This window comes from Mesoplodon densirostris, chromosome 10 (assembly GCF_025265405.1).
Source record: "Mesoplodon densirostris isolate mMesDen1 chromosome 10, mMesDen1 primary haplotype, whole genome shotgun sequence".
Classification (NCBI taxonomy): domain Eukaryota; kingdom Metazoa; phylum Chordata; class Mammalia; order Artiodactyla; family Ziphiidae; genus Mesoplodon; species Mesoplodon densirostris.
Window position 1 is genome coordinate 89,147,865 of NC_082670.1, and position 19,975 is coordinate 89,167,839.

General features: G+C 42.4%; 2 protein-coding genes across 9 annotated transcripts in view; both read right to left on the minus strand.

Moving 5' to 3' along the window:
* Nucleotides 1–19,975, minus strand: part of UBA3 (ubiquitin like modifier activating enzyme 3) — a 444,187-nt gene that overhangs the window by 375,952 nt on the left and 48,260 nt on the right. The gene's annotated exons all lie outside the window — the stretch shown is intronic.
* The window catches only part of FRMD4B (FERM domain containing 4B), a 329,668-nt gene that overhangs the window by 261,594 nt on the left and 48,099 nt on the right, over nt 1–19,975 (minus strand). For 3 of the 8 annotated variants that reach the window (XM_060110252.1, XM_060110248.1, XM_060110253.1), the window contains exons 2-3: nt 10,686–10,809; nt 7,483–7,679 (exon numbers count right to left, since the gene is read on the minus strand). The exons of 2 other annotated variants lie outside the window; for them this stretch is intronic. The gene's annotated coding sequence lies outside the window, so the exon portion shown is untranslated. Of the gene's footprint in view, nt 1–7,482; nt 7,680–10,685; nt 10,814–13,134; nt 13,205–19,975 lie in introns of those variants that run through there. 3 more of the 8 variants (XM_060110251.1, XM_060110250.1, XM_060110249.1) reach the window with 3 other exon arrangements.

Below are 19,975 nucleotides of genomic sequence, written 5' to 3' on the forward strand. Positions count from 1 at the left end.
TTCCACCTGTAAAATGGGGTAACGACAGTATGTGCCCAGAGTTTTTATGAGGCCTAAGTGAGATCATATAAGCACAGTGGTCATCTGTCACTTCTCCCTGTCCAATGTCCACATCGTCTTCCCTTGGCACACTCCCTGGATCCTCTTTAGAAGAATCAGCCTCTCTGAGTCCCTGGTGTTTGAAAGGGAGGGAGACTACTCTCAGCTCCAGGGGTAGAACGTGACTGGTCCCTCTGAGCATCACATTCTCCTGTCCATCACTGGTTTAGATCCAGGTACGGAACCCATGCTGGATCAATGGGATCTCAGTGTGGGACTTCCTGCTGCAACTAATAAAACAGAGAGTTCCCTTCACAATAGCCAAGACATGGAAACAACCTAATGTCCATCAACAGATGAACAGATAAAGAAGATGTGGTACATATATACAGTGGAATACTACTCAGCCATAAAAAAGAACGAAATAATGCCATTTGCATCAACATGGATGCAACTACAGATTTTCATATTAAGTGGAGTAAGAAAGAGAAATACCATATGATATCACTTATATGTAGAATCTAAAATATGACACAAATGAACCTATCTATGAAACAGAAGCAGACTCACAGACATAGAGAACAGACTTGTGGTTGCCAAGGGGGAGGGGGTTGAGGGAGGGATAGATTGGGAGGTTGGGGTTAGCAGATGTAAGCTATTATATATAGAATGGATAAACAGCAAGGTCCTACTGTATAGCACAGGGAACTATACTCAATATCCTGGGATGAACCATAATGGAAAAGAATATGAAAAAAAGAATGTATAGGGCTTCCCTGGTGGCACAGTGGTTGAGAATCTGCCCGCCAACGCAGGGGACACAGGTTCGAGCCCTCGTCTGGGAAGATCCCACATGCCGTGGAGCAACTAGGCCCGTGAGCCACAGCTACTGAGCCTGCGCGTCTGGAGCCTGTGCTCCGCAACAAGAGAGGCCGCGACAGTGAGAGGCCCGCGCACCGCGATGAAGAGTGGCCCCCGCTTGCCGCAACTAGAGAAAGCCCTCGCACAGAAACGAAGACCCAACACAGCCAAAAATAAATTAATTAATTAATAAAAAAGTATGTATATATATGTATAACGGAGTCACTTTGCTGTACAGCAGAAATTAAGGCAACACTGTTTATCAACTATACTTCAATTAAAAAATAAATAGAAATTTTAAAAGGAGAGTTCCCTTTCCTCTGGGGTGTTGAAGAAATGGGAGCCAGCCAGGAGCTGTTAGGCAACTGCCCAGAGAGAGCCCCAATGAGGAAGAAAGCACAACCAAAAGATGCGCTTAACTGGGCCTGAAGCTACCTCTGAAAATGCCAGTCAGACCAGTGAATAAATTCTCTTGTTGGACTAAGCCATTCTCAACTGATAGATATTGCTCCTAGCAAAGAGCAAATGCTCCATAAATGTTAGCTACCATTACTGATAACGTGAAAACAGATCAAATTTCTCCTGCTACTTTTTCTTCCCCTGTTTTTCCTGGAATATTTATTTGTTTTAAAGTTTTGGTTTTTGTTTTTAAATCACAGATAATTTCAAACAGATGCAAAAGCTTAGAGGAAAGTATAATGAACCCCCATGAACTCCAACAATGATTAATTCATGGGTAGCCTTGCTTTGTCTGTGCTCTACCCATTTCTCCTCTCCCATGGTATTTCGAAGCAAATCCCCTACATATACCTTTTCATTCATATTTTTTTTCAGATCCTTTTATAGTGTTTCCTTTTGTAGTAGGCACTGTCGGTGTTCTACCCATCATCCCTGTCCTCAATGAGTCCATCCAAGATTGTTCCTTTTCTTTCAAATCTTCCCCTACTCAGCCAGAGATGCAGATGTCACTCAAGCCCCTGTGGTGCACCTGTTTGGTCCAGGGTTAGTTCCATTCTAACTAACAGGAATGGGGTCAGGAATGTGCTTCAGTATCAGCTCTTAAAATATGAATGGGACACTGCTGGGAAATTTTTTGCTTCTGGGAACATTTCTGCTCTCCTAAGAAGCAGCCACAAATAAAGTGGTCTCTCTTTCTCTTATGAATGTTGTCCAGCCTGGATGTGATGCTCAGAACTGGAACATGAACATTTGCCACTGGCTTGAAGATGAAGCTAATATGAAGTATGGCAATAAATGCTGGAGAAGGTGTACAGAAAAGGGAACCCTCCTACACAGTTGGTGAGAATGTAAATTGGTGCAGCCACTATGGAGAATAGCATGGAGGGTCCTTAAAAAACTAAAAATAGAGCTACCATTTGATCCAGCAATCCCACTCCTGGGCATATATCTGGAGAAAACCATAATCCAAAAGGATACATGCACTGGAATGTTCACTGCAGCACTATTTACAATAGCCAGGACAACAAAAGGAAGCAACCTAAATGTCCATCAACAGAGGAATGGATACAGAAGATGTGGTACATATATACAGTGGAATATTACTCAGCCATAAAAAAGAACGAAATAATGCCATTTGCAGCAACATGGATGGACCTAGAGATTATCGTATTAAGTGAAGTAAATCAGACAGATTAAGACAAATATCATATGATATCACTTATATGTGGGATCTAATTTTTAAAAAACATATAAATGCACTCACTTACAATATAGAAACAGACTTAGAGATATCGAAAACAAACTTATGGTTACCAAAGGGGAAATGTGCGGGGGGTGTGGGTTATAAATCAGGAGCTTGGAATGAACATACACACACTACTATATAAAAGATAGATTACCAACAAGGACCTACTACATAGCAAGGGAACTCTACTCAATATTCTGTGATAACCTATATGAAAAAAGAATGTTAAAAAATATATGTATATGTATAACTGAATCACTTTGCTGTACACCGGAAACTAACAGATCATTGTAAATCAACTACACTCCAATAAAATTAAATTAAAAAAAAAAAGAATGGCAGAGGACTGGGAGAAGGAAGTTGAGCCCTGAATGATATGATTGAGCTGCTAAATCAAGCAACCTGAAAGCTTGCCCCGTCTCTGCACTTGTTGTTCTGAGAGTTAAAATTCTGCTTCACTGTTTAAGCCTGTGTGAATCCAAGATTTGCTGCTGAAAGCACCCAATTTTGCCATCAATACAGACCCATACAGTTTGGGTTCAAAATTTCAGAGTGAGGAATCAGATTAGGATGATATAACAAAGATGCCCTAAAAGCAAGTCCTTTAACCCAGAAAAAAGTTCATTTCTTTCTCACAGAAGTTTTCAGAGGTGGTCCTGGACAGGTTAAGGTGGCTCTACAATCATCAGGACCAAGTTTCACCTGCATCCTTCTCAGGCATCTTCCATCTTCTCATCTCCGCCAGCTGCCCTGCCTCCCACCAGCACATACACCCTCCAGCCAACAGGGAGAGACAGAGATAACGTGGATACCCAGTGCCTGCAAGGGTACAACCCAAAAATTAATCACACACATCACAGCTCATTGGCTGGAGGTAACAGCCAACTGCAACAGAAGGCTGTGGTTATTATTCTGGGTGGTCATATGTCCAGTTCTATTTCTACTAGAAAAAAGGAAAAATAAATACGGGGGCACAGCTAGCAGTCTGTGGGAAATAGCAGGGAGGGTTAACTGGATTCGTTTCAACGGACAATTTTTAATTAAAAATACTTGAGGGCTTCTCTGGTGGCACAGTGGTTGGGAGTCCACCTGCCGATGCAGGGGATGCGGGTTCGTGCCCCGGTCTGGGAGGATCCCACATGCCGCCGAGCGGCTGGGCCCGTGGGCCGTGGTCGCTGGGCCTGCGTGTCCAGGGCCTGTGCTCTGCGGTGGGAGAGGCCACAACAGCGAGAGGCCCGCGTACCGCAAAAAAAAAAAAAAAAGAATTGAGAATGTAAACAAGATTTGAAAAAATGTTCTTCAGCACTCTCCCGAAGATTGAACTGAGCCTATTTACTCAGAAATAGGTAAAGTGATACATCCCTTTTTTTTTTTTTTTTTTGCGGTACACGGGCCTCTCACTGTTGTGGCCTCTCCCGTTGCAGAGCACAGGCTCCGGACACACAGGCTCAGCGGCCACGGCTCACGGGCCCAGCCGCTCCGCGGCATGTGGGATCTTCCCGGACTGGGGCACGAACCCGCGTCCCCTGCATCGGCAGGCGGACTCTCAACCACTGCGCCACCAGGGAAGCCCGATACATCCCTTTTATCTCTCCTTTTTAGGTAGATCTCAGAAGGATTCCAACAGTCAGTAATCCCATATGAGCCCAGTTTATTACCTTGTGTACATGAAATTAACAACTAAATCTCACCGATTTCCCTTAATTCCAAATCTCTTTCCCTCAATTAGGCTGCATAACTACGGTTTAATTATATTCTGTTGGATAGTCACCAGAATCCCATAACAAGCTCGTCTTTCACAATCCTATTATTAGTCTGGGTAATCCAATTTATGGAAAAATAAGGACAAATAGAGAAAAATGACAGAGGTGCCAAGAAGGACAGTATTCTGCAGCCCAGCTGAAATGGCTGTCAGTGAAACGTTTACAGGGTTAAGAAGCAGACTTTGATTCAGCAGCAGCAGGTTTTAAATGATGCATGAGGCGCCACCAAAGCAAATCCCTTTCTCCATGGTCCCCTTCAGGGTCAAGTACCATGTTTCAATTATAATTTCACCAAATTGCTGTGATGTGGCGAATGTTCCAGATTAATAGCGGTACAGCACCGTTCTCCATGGGACAGATTCAAAAAATCTAGTTCAGAGGTTTGTTGAAATATACCCCGAGACACTCAGCTGCAAAACACATTAAAGACTCCAAGATGATGGGAATATTTCTGCTCTGTATTCCCCAAAGAGGTTACTTTTGCAGAAAGCAAGTTTATTATTTATGGTAGCAAATAAAATTTCTCAGTGCAGCCAAGGAGGCTTCTGCAATTACATCAGGAAGGCACCATCATGCAGTCCATTATGGAAATCGTATCTACATGAATAGGGAAGGCTATTGTTTTGCCAAAGACGCGTATTTCTTTGCAGAGCATGCTCATGATGGGCTTGCACGGAGATGATAAATTGTTTGGTTTGACTTTTCATTTCAAATGGCTCTATTCCTTGGAAGAGGATTTTGTATAGAAAGACATTATCTTGCAAATTCTGCTTCAAATTATCAGTCGAGTTTTAAGAGAACATCGCATAGAGGCTTGCCATGGATCAGATGGCGATTGCCATACTGGGTATATGAGGAGTAGAAAGCTCCAAAGGACTGTGAGTTTTATCCATCCTGGTGGCTCTGTTAGCATTTTCAAGCCTTGAAGTGAGTCTCTGAGGAATTGTATTTTTAGCTAATTCCCTCTGCATATATTACCCTCAAGAAGTAAGAGTAATTTGGGATCTAACTTCCACATTTGAGGGGTAGTGCTCACTAACCCCTTATGATTCTAAGTAGAGGAGAAAGAACCTTCCTCCCTAAAAGAGCTGAAGGTTGGAGGAAAAACCTTTGGACCCTCTCTCCAGGAGTAATTTACCTAACCGGAGTGGGAGAAGACCAATGATTAATATATGTGTCTGCTTTCTTTGGCCTTTCCTCTTTCTAAACTGCATCCCTAAAGCAAGCCTGCACAATGCTACCTGCCCTGCTCCTGGGCTTCACAGGGGTGAGGCATGAGGGGTGAGGGGTGAGAAGTTGGAATCTTACACCTGGTGGGTAAGTGTCCACTCTACCACGTCAACTCTTTCCGAGTTTGGGCTCCAAAGTCTAGACATGGGGATGGAAAATACCATAACAAAGACCATTTCGGCTTCAAGCCCACAATGTGGCCTCATCATCAGCAGAGCTCCTATCTTGATCCCCATCTCACTCTTCACTCTGAACGTGGAGGGAATATGATTCACTTTCACAAACCCCAACACCTGGCATGGCTTTCATCGAGTCATCTTGCCTTTGACCCTGATTTGCCTCTCCAGCCACCTTTGTCTTCTATCCTAGAGTCATCTAAGCACGTATATTTCCATTTCTCCAACATCCTTATGTTTTTGTGTCTGTTGAGAATTCAGCTGGTGGTTTATAATCCATCTGCACAAGCATGGGTTTTTTAATAGTGAGCTTAATACAACTAGTGTAATTTATGAAATTTTGTCATTGCTGAATGTAACATGAAAATTTAGGCAGATAAAACAAATCAGCTTTAGGCAAGAGGTTTGAAGGAGTGATGCTACACAATGTTTAGTCAAGAAGGAAAGAGCCTACCAAGTTCAAAAAGAGAAGGCTGGTCTTACTCCTGTCACCCCCAGCAAAATATTATTGATCTTTCCAGCCTCAGCTCTTAGGCCACCTTTTCTCCCTAGCCTTCTCCCATCCTACCACATAACTTCTCTTCTCCTTCTTTTCCAACCTCCCCTACACAATTCAAAAATTAGAGATTCACTTGAGTCTCTGAAATGCAAATGCCCAAAGGATGGTACAGCTCACCCGTAATTTATCCAATAGTCTCAATTACTTGCTGTCCTCTTGCTTCCTCATCTTGAGTCTGGTCTTAGCTCACGTACCGGCTAGGAACTACTAAGTACAAGTGACAGAAACTTGTTCTAGCGAACCGAAGTTAAGAAGAAAGGAAGAAAAGTGGTTCCCGGTACTTCTGTGAGCATTTCTGTCCCCAAGGCTATAAGTTTAAATACTACCTGTATGATAACAATGGCAAATGTTCAACATGGCAAAAACCAAAGAATTACAACTGGAATATATGTTCCAGTATTATACAGCTCAACTGCCTTAAACTCCAGACCATTGTTGCACATCCTTGTGCTATTTTATTCTTGTATTCTAGTCACCATTTAAGCATATTAAGCATATGCCATGTGAGGGGCAATAACGAACAAGAAAGACAGGGTTCCTGCCTTCACAGAGGCTGCTAATTGGTGGGGCAGATGGACAGTTGAACAAGCACTTAAAACAGGAATTAAATGCTATGAACAGAGAAAGAGAGGGTGGTAGGAAAGCCTATACAGCAAGAGCAATTCATCAATCTAGAGACTTTGTGGAGAAAGTCGCTTTTAAGCCTACACCAAAAGGGTGTGTTAGAAGGAAAAAACAAATGTGTTGGTGTTAAGAGACAAATTCAAGTTACAGGACTGCCGTACAAGAGCTACGTGACCTTGGGCATGTACCCTTGCCTCTTAGAGCCACAGTTTGGAGAACTTAACCTGTAGGGCTCCTTCCATCTTTACAAGTCCCAAAATCCTGGAAGAGGTTGCTAATCAGTTTAGTGAGTCTTCAGTTGATCCTTTCTGACAAAAGGCAACTAACACAAGGAAGAGAAAATCAAAGAAATATCAGTTGGGAGGTTACAATGGTAAAATTGGTAAAACAAATAAACTCTGCAGTCAGACCATCATAGGTTCACGTCCAGTTCTGCCCCTTACTGGCTGGGTAACTCTGGGAATACTTCTTAACTTCCCAGTGTCAATTTCCTAGTCTGTAAAATGAGGAAAGGCTATTACTTACCCCATAGTGCTGTCGTAGGGTCTGGAGTCTGAGATATTGTATGTTAATTTCCTGGCCCATAATTTCCTGGTCTATATTATTTTTTCTGCTCATAATAGTGTTGGTTCCTGCATGAGACTCAGACTTTGTAACCATCACTTGTCACCTATTAGGCCTTTTTTTGTGGCTACAGACGAATAAACTCCAATGTGAAACACCTGAAGCAAAAAAGGAAATTTAGGTATATTCTGAGACTTTATATATCAGGGAAGCAGTAGGAAAGACAGGGAGGAAGCTGTGTCTCAAGAAGGATATAATCAGGGGCTCAAATGCCATCAGAAGGCTCACTCTCCCTCTGCATTTCTTTTTTTTTTTTTTTTTTTGGCCGCATTGGGTCTTCCTTGCTGAGCGTGGGCTTTCCCTAGTTGTGGCGAGCGGGGTACTCTTTGCAGTGCGCGGGCTTCTCATTGCGGTGGCTTCTCTTGTTGCGGAGCACGGGCTTCAGCAGTTGTGGCCCTGAGCTCAGTAATTATGGCTTGCAGGCTCTAGAGCGCAGGCTCAGTAGTTGTGGTGCACGGGCTTAGTTGCTCCGCGGCATGTGGGATCTTCCTGGACCAGGTCTCGAACCTGAGTCCCCTGCATTGGCAGGCGGATTCTTAACAACTGTGCCACCAGGGAAGTCCTTCCCTATACATTTCAACCTCAATCTTCTGGTTCACTGACCTTTTTTTATACAGAGAAAAACTTGGCCAGAGCAGCTCCCAAGCTTTACCTTTTACAATTTCAGTCCCCAGATAGAGAAAACCTCTACCTTCAAGGTCCCAAGTTCAAGGATCCCAGGGAAGAGCTCCAGTTAGCCCAGTTGAAGTCAGATCCCTGACCCTGGACAAAACAGCCCTCAACAGAGAACAGGGTACTGGTATATCAAATAACTGCTCCTACAGAAACCAGGGAAATAGGGCTTTTTTGGGCAATTCCCAAAAGATTGAGCAGAAAATCCCACAAATACTGACTAGATTTTTTAACGCAAACTGCTTCCATAAAGTGACGCCAAAGACACAAAAAAATTCAATAAACAAAACAAATTCTTTTAAAAGCTGAAATTCTTTTGGGGAGAAATATCATGAACTGGGTTTCAGAAATCACTGAGCATACATTCATTTGATTTGCTCATACCAAAATGTTCTTATGGGCCTGTAGTTCAATGCCCAAGTTCAAGTTCCTTAGACTTTCGTTTGCTTTCTTAGGGGATGAAGGGTAAAAGCTGCAGTGAGACAAAGCACTTTAAAAATACTCTAAGCAAGCATTGTTGCTGAGAGCTTTTCTGCAGTCCTAAGAATATCACAGAAATGAGTACGCTGGGAATTACAGGTCATACCCTGGAGACACGTGAAGTGTGTCTGCTCCTGTACTTAATGATGAAAAACACACTCCCACAGGTGACTGGTCCTGTGAAGATGACAAATAAGGAGTGAGAACGAGAAGGAAGGAGAAGCAGAAGAAAGAGAGACGAGGAAGAGGGGACGGATGGGAGGCAGAGGGCGAAAAAATGAAGGAGCAAGATAGGAAAGTTAAGCCAGTCTGAGCTGGGGCACTGCTGTAACATCTTTCTTTTTTTTTTTTTTTGCGGTACGCGGGCCTCTCCCGTTGTGGAGCACAGGCTCCGGACGCGCAGGCTCAGCAGCCATGGCTCACGGGCCCAGCCGCTCCACGGCATGTGGGATCTTCCCGGACCAGGGCACGAACCCATGTCCCCTGCATCGGCAGGCGGACTCTTAACCACTGCGCCACCAGGGAAGCCCTGTAACATCTTTCTTAAAAAGGCAAGTTTCACGCAAACATTTCACAGTGGACGTTTTTCTAGATGCTCACACCAATTCTCCTCTGACTTAAGGATCAAAGCTTTCACCAACATCTTCTGAAGTATGTTGGAGGGGGCAGGAATTGCCGAATCGGTCCAGGGATTGCCAAAGTGTGGGCTTATGCTATTGCTTGAGATGACCTCGTGGGATCGCCAGAGGGGTCCCTCAATAACACTACATTCCAGGGTAAAAAGTTACCCCTTTTTGCTTCTCTTTCAATCCCTCTGAGTAGTCCTCAACGAGTCTCAGTTTGGCACTATTACATATTCAGCACTTCCCTAAAACCAACTCTATCCCCTGTTGTACAGAGAAAAAGCAGAGCCTCTGGTGGGTAGGAGGACCTCCGTAAAACTGAATAACAAAGGTGTGTTTTCATTGCATTTAATATTCCAATAACCTTCCATTTGGGGCTAGAATTATTGGTCTTCCTTTTATAGTAGGCATGTAAAGTGACCTTATAAAACTATTTTTGAGTTTTCAAAAGGCAGCAAATTTAAAGAAAAATATCAGGAGTGGTGGTACCATATGTAGCACAGAGACAGAAAATACTCTTTTAGTCACTGAGCATGTATGATTGTGAGATTCCTGGGTCAAAAGAAGACCCCATGTTCCCAACCCGTGCCAATATGGGAGTTAATAGTCAACTAGTTTATGCGGGAAAGAGTGACGATGTATTCTGAGGCCTTTTCCAGAGCTTCGCGTGTTTTACGAGTCTTCAGAGCTGCATCTTTCCTTCATTGCAGCATTTTCCCTTACAAAGTGCTTACACTGGTGACAATAATGATTACAACAACTTAGAGTCCTAAAGATATTTCCTCTTAAAGTCTTTCGTCTACACAGATACTGTGGAGTCCCTGACAGAGGGGAAGTGTGCCAAGGTGCAGTGTTTGATAATGGAAAGCAGAAAATGGACTGAAGAACTCCCTCCCTTCATGTTAATTATAATACACTGGAAACTATGGGACTGTCTTGGGAACTGGCCACCAATGGGACATCTCCCTACATTTCATGCTGGGAAACTTCATGAGGAGGAGAAGACACAAAACCCTGAAAACTGCTAGTGGAAAAACAGTGACCTATCTCTTGGCCAAATCCTAAAAATAAAAGCAGTAAATGGTAACCAACTGTGGACCCGTGAAGTTATTTTTAAAATCAACCAAAAGAAAACAGAAGATTTAGTTTCCATTATGATGACCTTATCAAAAGCCCTGAATTGATTACCTTATTTGAAAGAAAATGTCATTTAAAAATAAAATCCAGTTACAGCCAACAAATAAATAATGTAACCAGAACACTGATCAGTGAGGCTTTCCTGGGTTGAGCTTGCAGATTTGGTTTTCCTTGAAATAAAATATATCTTACCTTTCTTTTCCCTTTATATATGAAATCTTGACAATCGCCTTTATTACATGTTCCTGTTTCTTTGGTCTGGTTCTTTATTTGAATTTCTCTTCTATTTCCTTATGGAACAGGTCTTTTAAAAATACTACCTGAAAAAGAAAAATACTACCTGAAATCCTTTTAAGCAAGAGGTGGCATATTTTGAGCAAGAAGTGGGAGGTTAAAATCACCTTAGGGCATTTATTTAGTACATTATACACACGAGCTCTCACGGGAGGTAGCATAGAAGGAGTATTTTAATTTAATGATCTAACATTCAAGATAACAAGAAGAGGTAGTCATTAAGACCTTACAGAATTAACTGTCCAGGCAGATGTTCACAGGTGCTGGATGGGGAATATACATGAGTAATGGGGGAGACCCAGTACCAGGCATAGCTCAGTGCTGCTGTGCAAACATACACATCTTGGCCAAATGGGGGCAGCTTAAGAGAGCAATCACACATAGTTACCACCTGGGAATACAGAGAGCCCTGCTTTGAATTTTTCCAAGTTGGCTGGAAATCTGATTCTTTAAATGTGATATATCAGATTTCTAACTGTTGGCACTCATTGAAAAATTTTTTAAAAACCACAATGTGGATGAAAGAAAACTTATCTGTAAACTGAATTTGGCCCATGGATTGACAGTTTGCAATCTCCACCGTGGAACTAAGCCGTTAAGGATCTCGACTTGGACCTATCACTCACTGGGGAGTAACCAGAAGAAACAGGATTTATACCAAGTCTTGAAAGAAAGGGAGATTTATATAAGAAGAAGGGAGGGAGAGTGGCAGATACACTACATGGGCAGCAAAAGGTAAAGGAAGCCCCAAAGCAGAAAGGCTCAAGGTCTGTTCAGGAAACACTAAACAGTGTGGTTTGGAAGAAGAAAAACTCGGAAGAAGTCAGAAAAAAAGGCTTGGAAAGCAAATGAAAGACAGATTGGACAAGGATTTTGAATATTAAGCAAAGAAGTTTAAGTTTTATCCTCCAGGCCATGAAGATTTGGGGCTCTAGAGATTGATGTCATCAATGAGATTTTCCAACAAAATGAACCCAAATCTATCTGGAAGAGAAAGAGACTGCAGGGGAAGAGACTGGTCAGAAGTTTAGTGCACTACTTCAGGAGAATCAAGTAGAGGCAAGAAGAACGGAAATCTAGTAGATGAGACAGACCCATGGCAATGGATAAATTCACAGGACTGATAAATTGTTTGCTCTTTTATTTATTTTTTTATGGATATACTATTTTATTAATATTTAAATTTCAAACAATGAGCAAGCATATACTGGCCCTAAGTTCAGATTTCATATAAACACAAATGGACAGACTACTTTTAAAGGTGCGATGTATTCAACAATTAGAGACAATCTAGTTGGTGGTGTAATTTATCCATTTAAGACTGAACAGAGTTCCTTGGTTGTTGACAGAAACTCCCCTTGACTTCAGACCTGAGACAAACCGAGAGTGTCTGTCAGTATGCAAAACCACTGAATTCAGGACAAACAGTAACAGGATGGGTTGACAAGAGCCAGTTCGGATTGTGTGGGCCAGTCTGAAGCAGCAGGGTTGGCTGGAGGCTGAAAATGTTGCAGCTGAAGTCCACGATCTGTAGATTAGAGCAGCTGTTCTTGTTTCCAAACAAGTTCATAAGATGCTTTTCCCAAACAGGTGTATGCTCTCTTAAAATGTCAAAAATAATTCTTCTGTCTGTGGCCTTTGACACCTAGTAGGTGTCCTGGTGAAAATATCCAGTAGGACATTTAGGGCCTGAGTTTAGGACACTGTCCAGGGATGCTGATTCAGTTTGGAGCATTAGCCACATAAAGATGGTCCAGGGAGAAACTTCCCAAGGGAAAAGTGTTAGAAAGAAGAAGCATAAATCTTGGGAGGATGAGTGCTCAATGTTTATGTTTCTTATAATTTACTTCAAAAACTTTGCTGAATTCAGAAGTCATTAGCCTGAGTTTGTGTGATGACATGATCTCAAATATCCATGTATTCTAATCTATTCACATCATTGTATGCATCACCTAATTTAAATTTTCCCTTGTATCATGACTGTAAATCTCATCTCTTCAACCTAGGTTATGTTTTAAAGGAAGAAATGAAAGAACTAAAGAAAAGAAGGGAAAGGAGAGAGAGAGAGAGAGAGAGAGAGAGAGAGAGAGAGAGAGGAAGGAAGGAAGGGAGGAAGGGAGGGAGGGAGGGAGGGAGGGAAGGGAAGGGAAAGGAAAAGAAATGAAAGAAAAAGGGAACTTTAGAAGAGATATTGCCCTGTCAGTGATGGTTAAGATGAAGCCCTATTAAATGTCTGAAAATTGCCTGAAGGATCTTTTCAGTACTATAAGGAAATAATACAAGAATCTTCATCCATAAATTCACTTTATAACCGGAGAAAACGAAGCCTCTTCAATCCAGAATTTACCTGACAGCTGCTTTGCTACCCAACCAGAGCTTGGATCTCTGAAGCTTTCACACCATGTTAGAAAGATGCCTTAATTAAAAATGCATCCTCGGGCTTCCCTGGTGGCGCAGTGGTTGAGAGTCCGCCTGCCGATGCAGGGGACACGGGTTCGTGCCCCGGTCTGGGGAGATCCCGCATGCCGCGGAGCGGCTGGGCCCGTGAGCCATGGCCGCTGAGCCTGCGCGTCCAGAGCCTGTGCTCCGCAACTGGAGAGGCCACAGCAGTGAGAGGCCCACGTACTGCAAAAAAAAAAAAGCATCCTCCTTAGGGCCCAGAAATAAACTCTAATGTTCATGGTAAATTGATTTTCTACAAAGAAGCCAACATAATTCAATAAGAATATTTGTTTCAACAAATTGTACTAGGACACCTGGATAAGTACATGAAAAATAATGAAGTTGGACACCTACGTCATAACATAAATAAAAAATAACCAAAAGTATATCACAGATCTAAATATAAGAGATATAACTCTTTGAAAGAACACACTATGAAATCTTTGTGACCTTGGGATTTCTTACATATGACACCAAAACACAAGCAAAAAAAGAGATTAATAAATTAGACATCATCAAAACTAAAAAATTTTGTGCCTCAAAGAACACCATCAAGAAAGCAAAAAGATAACCCACTGTCTGGTGGGAATATCTGCAAATCATATATCTAATAAGGAACTTACCTCCAGAATATTAAAAAAACTTCTATAACTGAAAAATAAAAAGGCAAGTAGCTCACCTAAAATATAGACAAAGGATCTGAACAGACATTTCTCCAAAGAAAACATATGAATGGCTAATAAGCACATATGAAAATGTTTCAACATTATTAGTCATTAGGGAAACACAGATCAAAACCACAATGAGACACCACTTCACAACCACTAGAATGGCTATAATCAAAAAGACAGGCTTCCCTGGTGGCGCAGTGGTTGAGAGTCCGCCTGCCGATGCAGGGGACACGGGTTCGTGCCCCGGTCTGGGAAGATCCCACATGCCGCGGAGCGGCTGGGCCCGTGAGCCATGGCCGCTGAGCCTGCGCGTCCAGAGCCTGTGCTCCACAACGGGAGAGGCCACAGCAGTGAGAGGCCCGCATACCGCAAAAAAAAAAAAAAAGACAGACAATAACAAGTATTAGCAAGGATGTGGAAAAATTGTAACCCTCACACATAGTTCGTGTAAACTGCTCTTGTAGCCACCATGGAAAACAATTCAGTAGTTCCTCAAAATGTTAAACAGAGAGTTGCCGTATGACCCAGAAATTCTACTCTTAGGTAACTACCCAAGAGAAATGAAAACAAATGTCTACACCAAAACTTGTACACAAATGTTCATAGCAGCATTATTCATAAAAGCCAAAAAGTGGAAACAGCCCAAATGTTCATCAACTGATGAATGGACAGATACAGTGGAATATTATTTAGCAATTAAAAGGAATGAAATACTGATGGTGTTATAACATAGAAGAACTTCACAAACATTCTAGGGCCATCAGACAAGACCACATATTGTATGATCCTATGTATATGAAATGTCCAGAATAAGCAAATCTGCAGAGACACGAAGTAGATCAGTGGGTGCCTAGGGGTGCGGTGATTGGAAGAATGGGAAGGGACTGCTAGTGGGTATAGGATTTCCTCTGGGGGGTGATGAAAATGTTGTAAAGTAAGATTATGGTGATAGTTGCCCAACTCTGTAAACGTACTAAGAGCCACTGAACTATATATTTTAAATGGGTAACATTTCAAACGGATAAACACATCTCACGGGATGTTACATCTCACTAAGGCTATTTAAAACGTACATCCACACCATATACTGCATGAAGTTTTCAGCCCTAGCCAGACAGCACCTGCTATTCTTCTTAGTCTCCTTTCATAAGGACCTTTGCCCCAGGTCTTCCCTTTCTCAGGAATGCCTTGATTCTGTTCAGTACAAACTGGCTCCTCTCATCTTTCAGAAGAGCTTAAATGCTCCTGTCTTTCAAACAGGCCACGCTTGTTCCTGTCTCAGGCATTTGCAACGGTGCTTCCGCCTTCTACTCTGAAAACTTTCCTCTCAGACCTCTGCATGACTGCCTTCTTTGCAACCTTTTGGTCAATGCAGAAGAGAAGCCTTCTACTTCTGTAGCTCAGGCAGCCCATAGTCACTACTTACCACTCGTTGTTTTGTTTCTGGAATGCGTTTCTATTAGGCTTATTTCCATATTCACATTTGTATCAGCTTATGGCTTTACTGTGTTACACACTAGAACATACACTCTCTGAGGGCCAGACCTCTGCTACAGCTGTCTCCACCACACCAGGCCTATAATTAAGGGTTGTTGGCCGACCACCTTTTAGGTTGAAAGGAACACAAGATAAGATTGCCTGGTAAGATTGCCTGTAATAGGGCGGGAAGAAAAAAGAGAGCCTTCCTCCTCTCCAAAACCACCCTCATTCACCCTCACCCCCACCAGAAAAAGAACAGCAAGAATTTCCTCAACATTTTACATGGAAAACCTCTCCATAAAAGACTAACTTCAGGAAACTAGATTCCTCTTCATTTGAAGGGCCAGCACTGGCTTGATGAAAATTATGTTTCAGGAAAACTAGTCTCAAGCAAGACCAGTGAGACGAAAGGGAGAAAGGGAGGCTTGTGTACCTCCCTGATACACAAGCCTCAGGGAGAAATGACAGAGGCCAGCTTGCCCTTCTAATGAAAGGAAAAGCAAAGCAGAGCTCAAACAATAGGTGTCAGGAAGCCAGGCGGTGTTGCACTCAGCTTTGCCTTTCACTGAGGCGTTCTCCAGTTAGCGACCCCCTTGACAAAATGATGATCACTCAGGAAACAAAGAGGTGAATGAAGCAGGGCTTATGGTGGAGTTCTAGAATTTAGAGCTGCCTTTGTGTAGCTAGTTGCAAAGCATCGAGCTCTTCAATATTTAAAAAAGAAAGAAGGACAGAAAGGGAGGGAGGAAGGGAAGGAAAGGAGAGGGAAAGGGACAGAGAGAGAGAGAGAGAGAGAGAGAGAGAGAGAGAGAGAGAGCGGACCAGAAAAAAAAGGAAAAGAAATAAAAGCAAGAGTATATTCCCATCTAAAATTCTTTCAGATAAGAAAATCAAAAGAAAGAAAATGGCACCTATTTAGAATTGAAGAAACTTTGTGTAAAAGCACCATTTTTTTCTTTTTATGTATTTTTTTTACATTTGAATCTTTAATCCATTAAGAATTAATTTGGTATACGTTGTATGGGGAGATGCTATTTTTTCCCAGCTTGTCAATTCTCCCAGCACTAGTTTTGAACAATGTATCCTTTTCTTGATCATTTCACCTTTATCATGTTACAATTTTATAAACAAGAAGAATTTACTCTATAGCACAGGAAACTATATTCAGTATCTTATAATAACCTATAATGGAAAAGAATCTGAAGCTGTACACCTGAAACTAACACAATATTGTAAATCAACTATTGTCAAATTTTTTTAAAGTGCCTTTTTTTCATCTCCTGAACTATTTATTTCTCTTCTGCAAAAAAAAAAAAAAGAAAGAAAGAAAAGAAAAGAAACAGCTAAAGTTAGGAAAACAAAGCCATTCAAATGATGCTTGATTCCTTTTTAACCTAAGACAGTGTTAGTGAACAGCACAGTCAGTAAGAAAAAATGTCAGAAGCCCTTCGCAATTTACCTGTTACACCAGGAGAGGCGTCACATCCAAATACCTCACTGATACACAAGCCTCGGGACAGATGCGCAAGAGGGAGTTTGGATACAGCAAAACCACCCTTACCACTGGATCCGTGTCTCGGGCATGAACGTTTGCAGACTAGTCTTACGTCTGAACGACCACTAAATATTTAAGACCAGCATTCAGGAAATGTTCTCATGCTCAGACAAGAGGAGACCAGAGATTATAAAAGGATCCTTGCACCTAAGCTCCCACTTCCCCCTCCTCCACCCTTCCCCCACACGTCCCAAGACAGTCTGCCAAGAACAAATTTAGTATCAGCTTATCATAGGCTCTAGACAGCCCTGCAATTACATCCTGCCCTGGCAGGAAACTGAACCTGGCAATCAAGACTCCCTTTTGTTTCTGATTTCTACATCTTGCCTGTTTGGGGAAGCGGCAGAGCATGTGGAATGACCACATGCAGAAGTGACAGTTTCCAAGACCTAGTTTGAGCGTGCAAGCTTGGGCAGCTGGTTGTTAGTAAGGATACAAAGCATCTAACAGTCCCTGGCACACGGTAACCACTCAGTAGGGGTTAGTTCCCTTTATAGAAGGTTTCTGAGATTTTCCACCAGTAGATGGGTTTATAATGCCCTAGAGGACAAATGCAAATGGCCAGATGCCCACAGCACAGCAGTGGTTAAGAGTACAGGATTAGAATTCACGATCTGCATTTCTGGGACTCCTCCGGTCAAATTCCTCTTCATGACCTGAAAAACGCCTTAATACTCAGGTTTCATATAATGACTCTCTTCCAGCCCCTTGACACAAAGGGGAAATTGAAAACTTGTTGTCACACTGGGTTCCATGCGTCCCCGACCACCATTTCTACATATTACAACATAGGGAGTGAATGCTAATGTTTGTAAAAATTTCTAAGGGAAAATTCGGGCAAACGTTTCCTTAAGAACATGGTGGAAGACCTGCCCATTTGGTTGGCTTCAAGTGAGGACAAAGAGTTAAGACTAGATATCATCGCAGGTGATCACTTGTGTCCCAGGGGAGGTAATAAAAGGGTCAGAGCATCTCCTTCCAAGAAAGTCACACGTGTCATTACACTTGTTCCATCCTCTGGCCTGGAGAGCCACACCAGCTCTGGAGCCAGGACCGCTCAGACGTTGTAGAAAAACAAATACCCCCATTGCCGGGAGCTGTGAACACTGGAGACCATTCACATGTTGCTGGCATAACTAGGTTAGAGCAGTGACAAATCTCTGTTTTCTTACTGTTGATTTCATGTCTTTGAGTTTAAAAGATTTCAAGACCTACTCTAGAGAATAAACCCATCTCTAATTTGGGCAAGACTTTAAAACAACAGGTTCAAATTCCAGCTCTATTATATCCTAGCTGGGTGGCCTTGAGGGAGTTTTTTGGTTGTCCTGTGCCTCAGTTTCTCTATCTATAAAATGGGGATAAGAGCAGTTCCCACCTAATAGTACAGGATCAAGTGATACTACACACACTGTATAAATGATGAGACACTGCATGCAAAGTGCCTGGCCCAGAGTGATGGCAGCTTATGATGGATGGTGGCTACAGCATCTTAGGCACTCTCCCAAAGAAGGACCAGACAGTGAAAATACACTTAAATTACCTGAGGTCCCAATAGTAATTTGGCCTCAAGGAAACTTGCCCAGCCTGCTCTGAGATGGAACCCTATTGATCAGATTGATTAAAAACAATAAGAGAGGGCTTCCCTGGTGGCGCAGTGGTTGAGAGTCCGCCCGCCGATGCAGGGGACACGGGTTCGTGCCCCGGTCCGGGAGGATCCCGCATGCCGCGGAGCGGCTGGGTCCGTGAGCCATGGCCACTGGGCCTGCGCGTCCGGAGCCTGTGCTCCGCAACGGGAGAGGCCACAACAGTGAGAGGCCCGCGTATCGCAAAAAAACAAACAAAAAAAACCAATAAGAGAGACATTATCAAAAAAACTGTTTTAACAAAATATGGAAGGACTTCTATCAAGTTCTATAGTTGAATTCCGACTAGACGACAACATCTTTTTTTTTTTTTTTGTGGTACGCGGGCCTCTCACTGTTGTGGCCTCTCCGGTTGCGGAGCACAGGCTCCGGACGCGCAGGCTCAGCGGCCATGGCTCACGGGCCCAGCCGCTCCGCGGCATGCGGGATCTTCCCGGACCGGGGCACGAACCCATGTCCCCTGCATCGGCGAGCGGACTCTCAACCACTGCGCCACCAGGGAAGCCCTGACAACATCTGTTTTAAAAAGAAAGGTTTTATTTCTTGTTACATAAAGTTACCTTATATTATTTTTTTACTTTGTTCACAAAAGAGAAAAGGGAGAAATATGCTGAAGAGAGAAAACAATCTTTAAAGTCTTTGAGTCAGTCAAACGCTATTTGGCAGAAATCAAATGCAGTACAAGATAGTGAGGAAGCAAAACCATTGTTTCTGAACCAGGGTAAATAAAGCAGTTTGCTTTGAGTTTTGAATTAAGAATCAAAGGTTATCCACGTGGGAAATCCCTGTTTTAAAGATTTCATGCCTTGAGTTTCATTTTGCCATGAGTTGGAACACACAGTACAATTACTGTATCAACTCCAAACCTCTTTATTTCCTAAGAGAAATATGATTTTTCACAAACTAATTTATCTTATCTCTGAAAAATACTCTATACATTTTCCCACTATTTTAAACAAGTTCTGATAATATAGTTTTAGGACTTGGATCTATACTTCTCTAAATTCTCTAAATTATCTAAATATCTCTGGATCAAGCCAGACCATCAGAAGGCTATGAACCTGGGTTATTCTTGACTTCACAGAATCATATTTTATCTTTACACCCCTGGCTTTTATCAAAGGCTGATACATGAAACACCACGATGACAAAGACAAATGTACAAGGGTACCCACTGCAGCACTGTTCACAGTAGGAAAAGGTTAGAAATATTCTAAATCAACAGGGTACTGGTTAAACGGATTATGATACATCCATACAATAGAATACCATGTGGATATTAGAAGAAATGACACAGCTTTATAAGTACTGATATGGGATGACTTCTAATATATATTAAGTAAAAAAATAATGTGCAGAATAACATATAGTGTGCTCAAAATTGAAATACACACACAC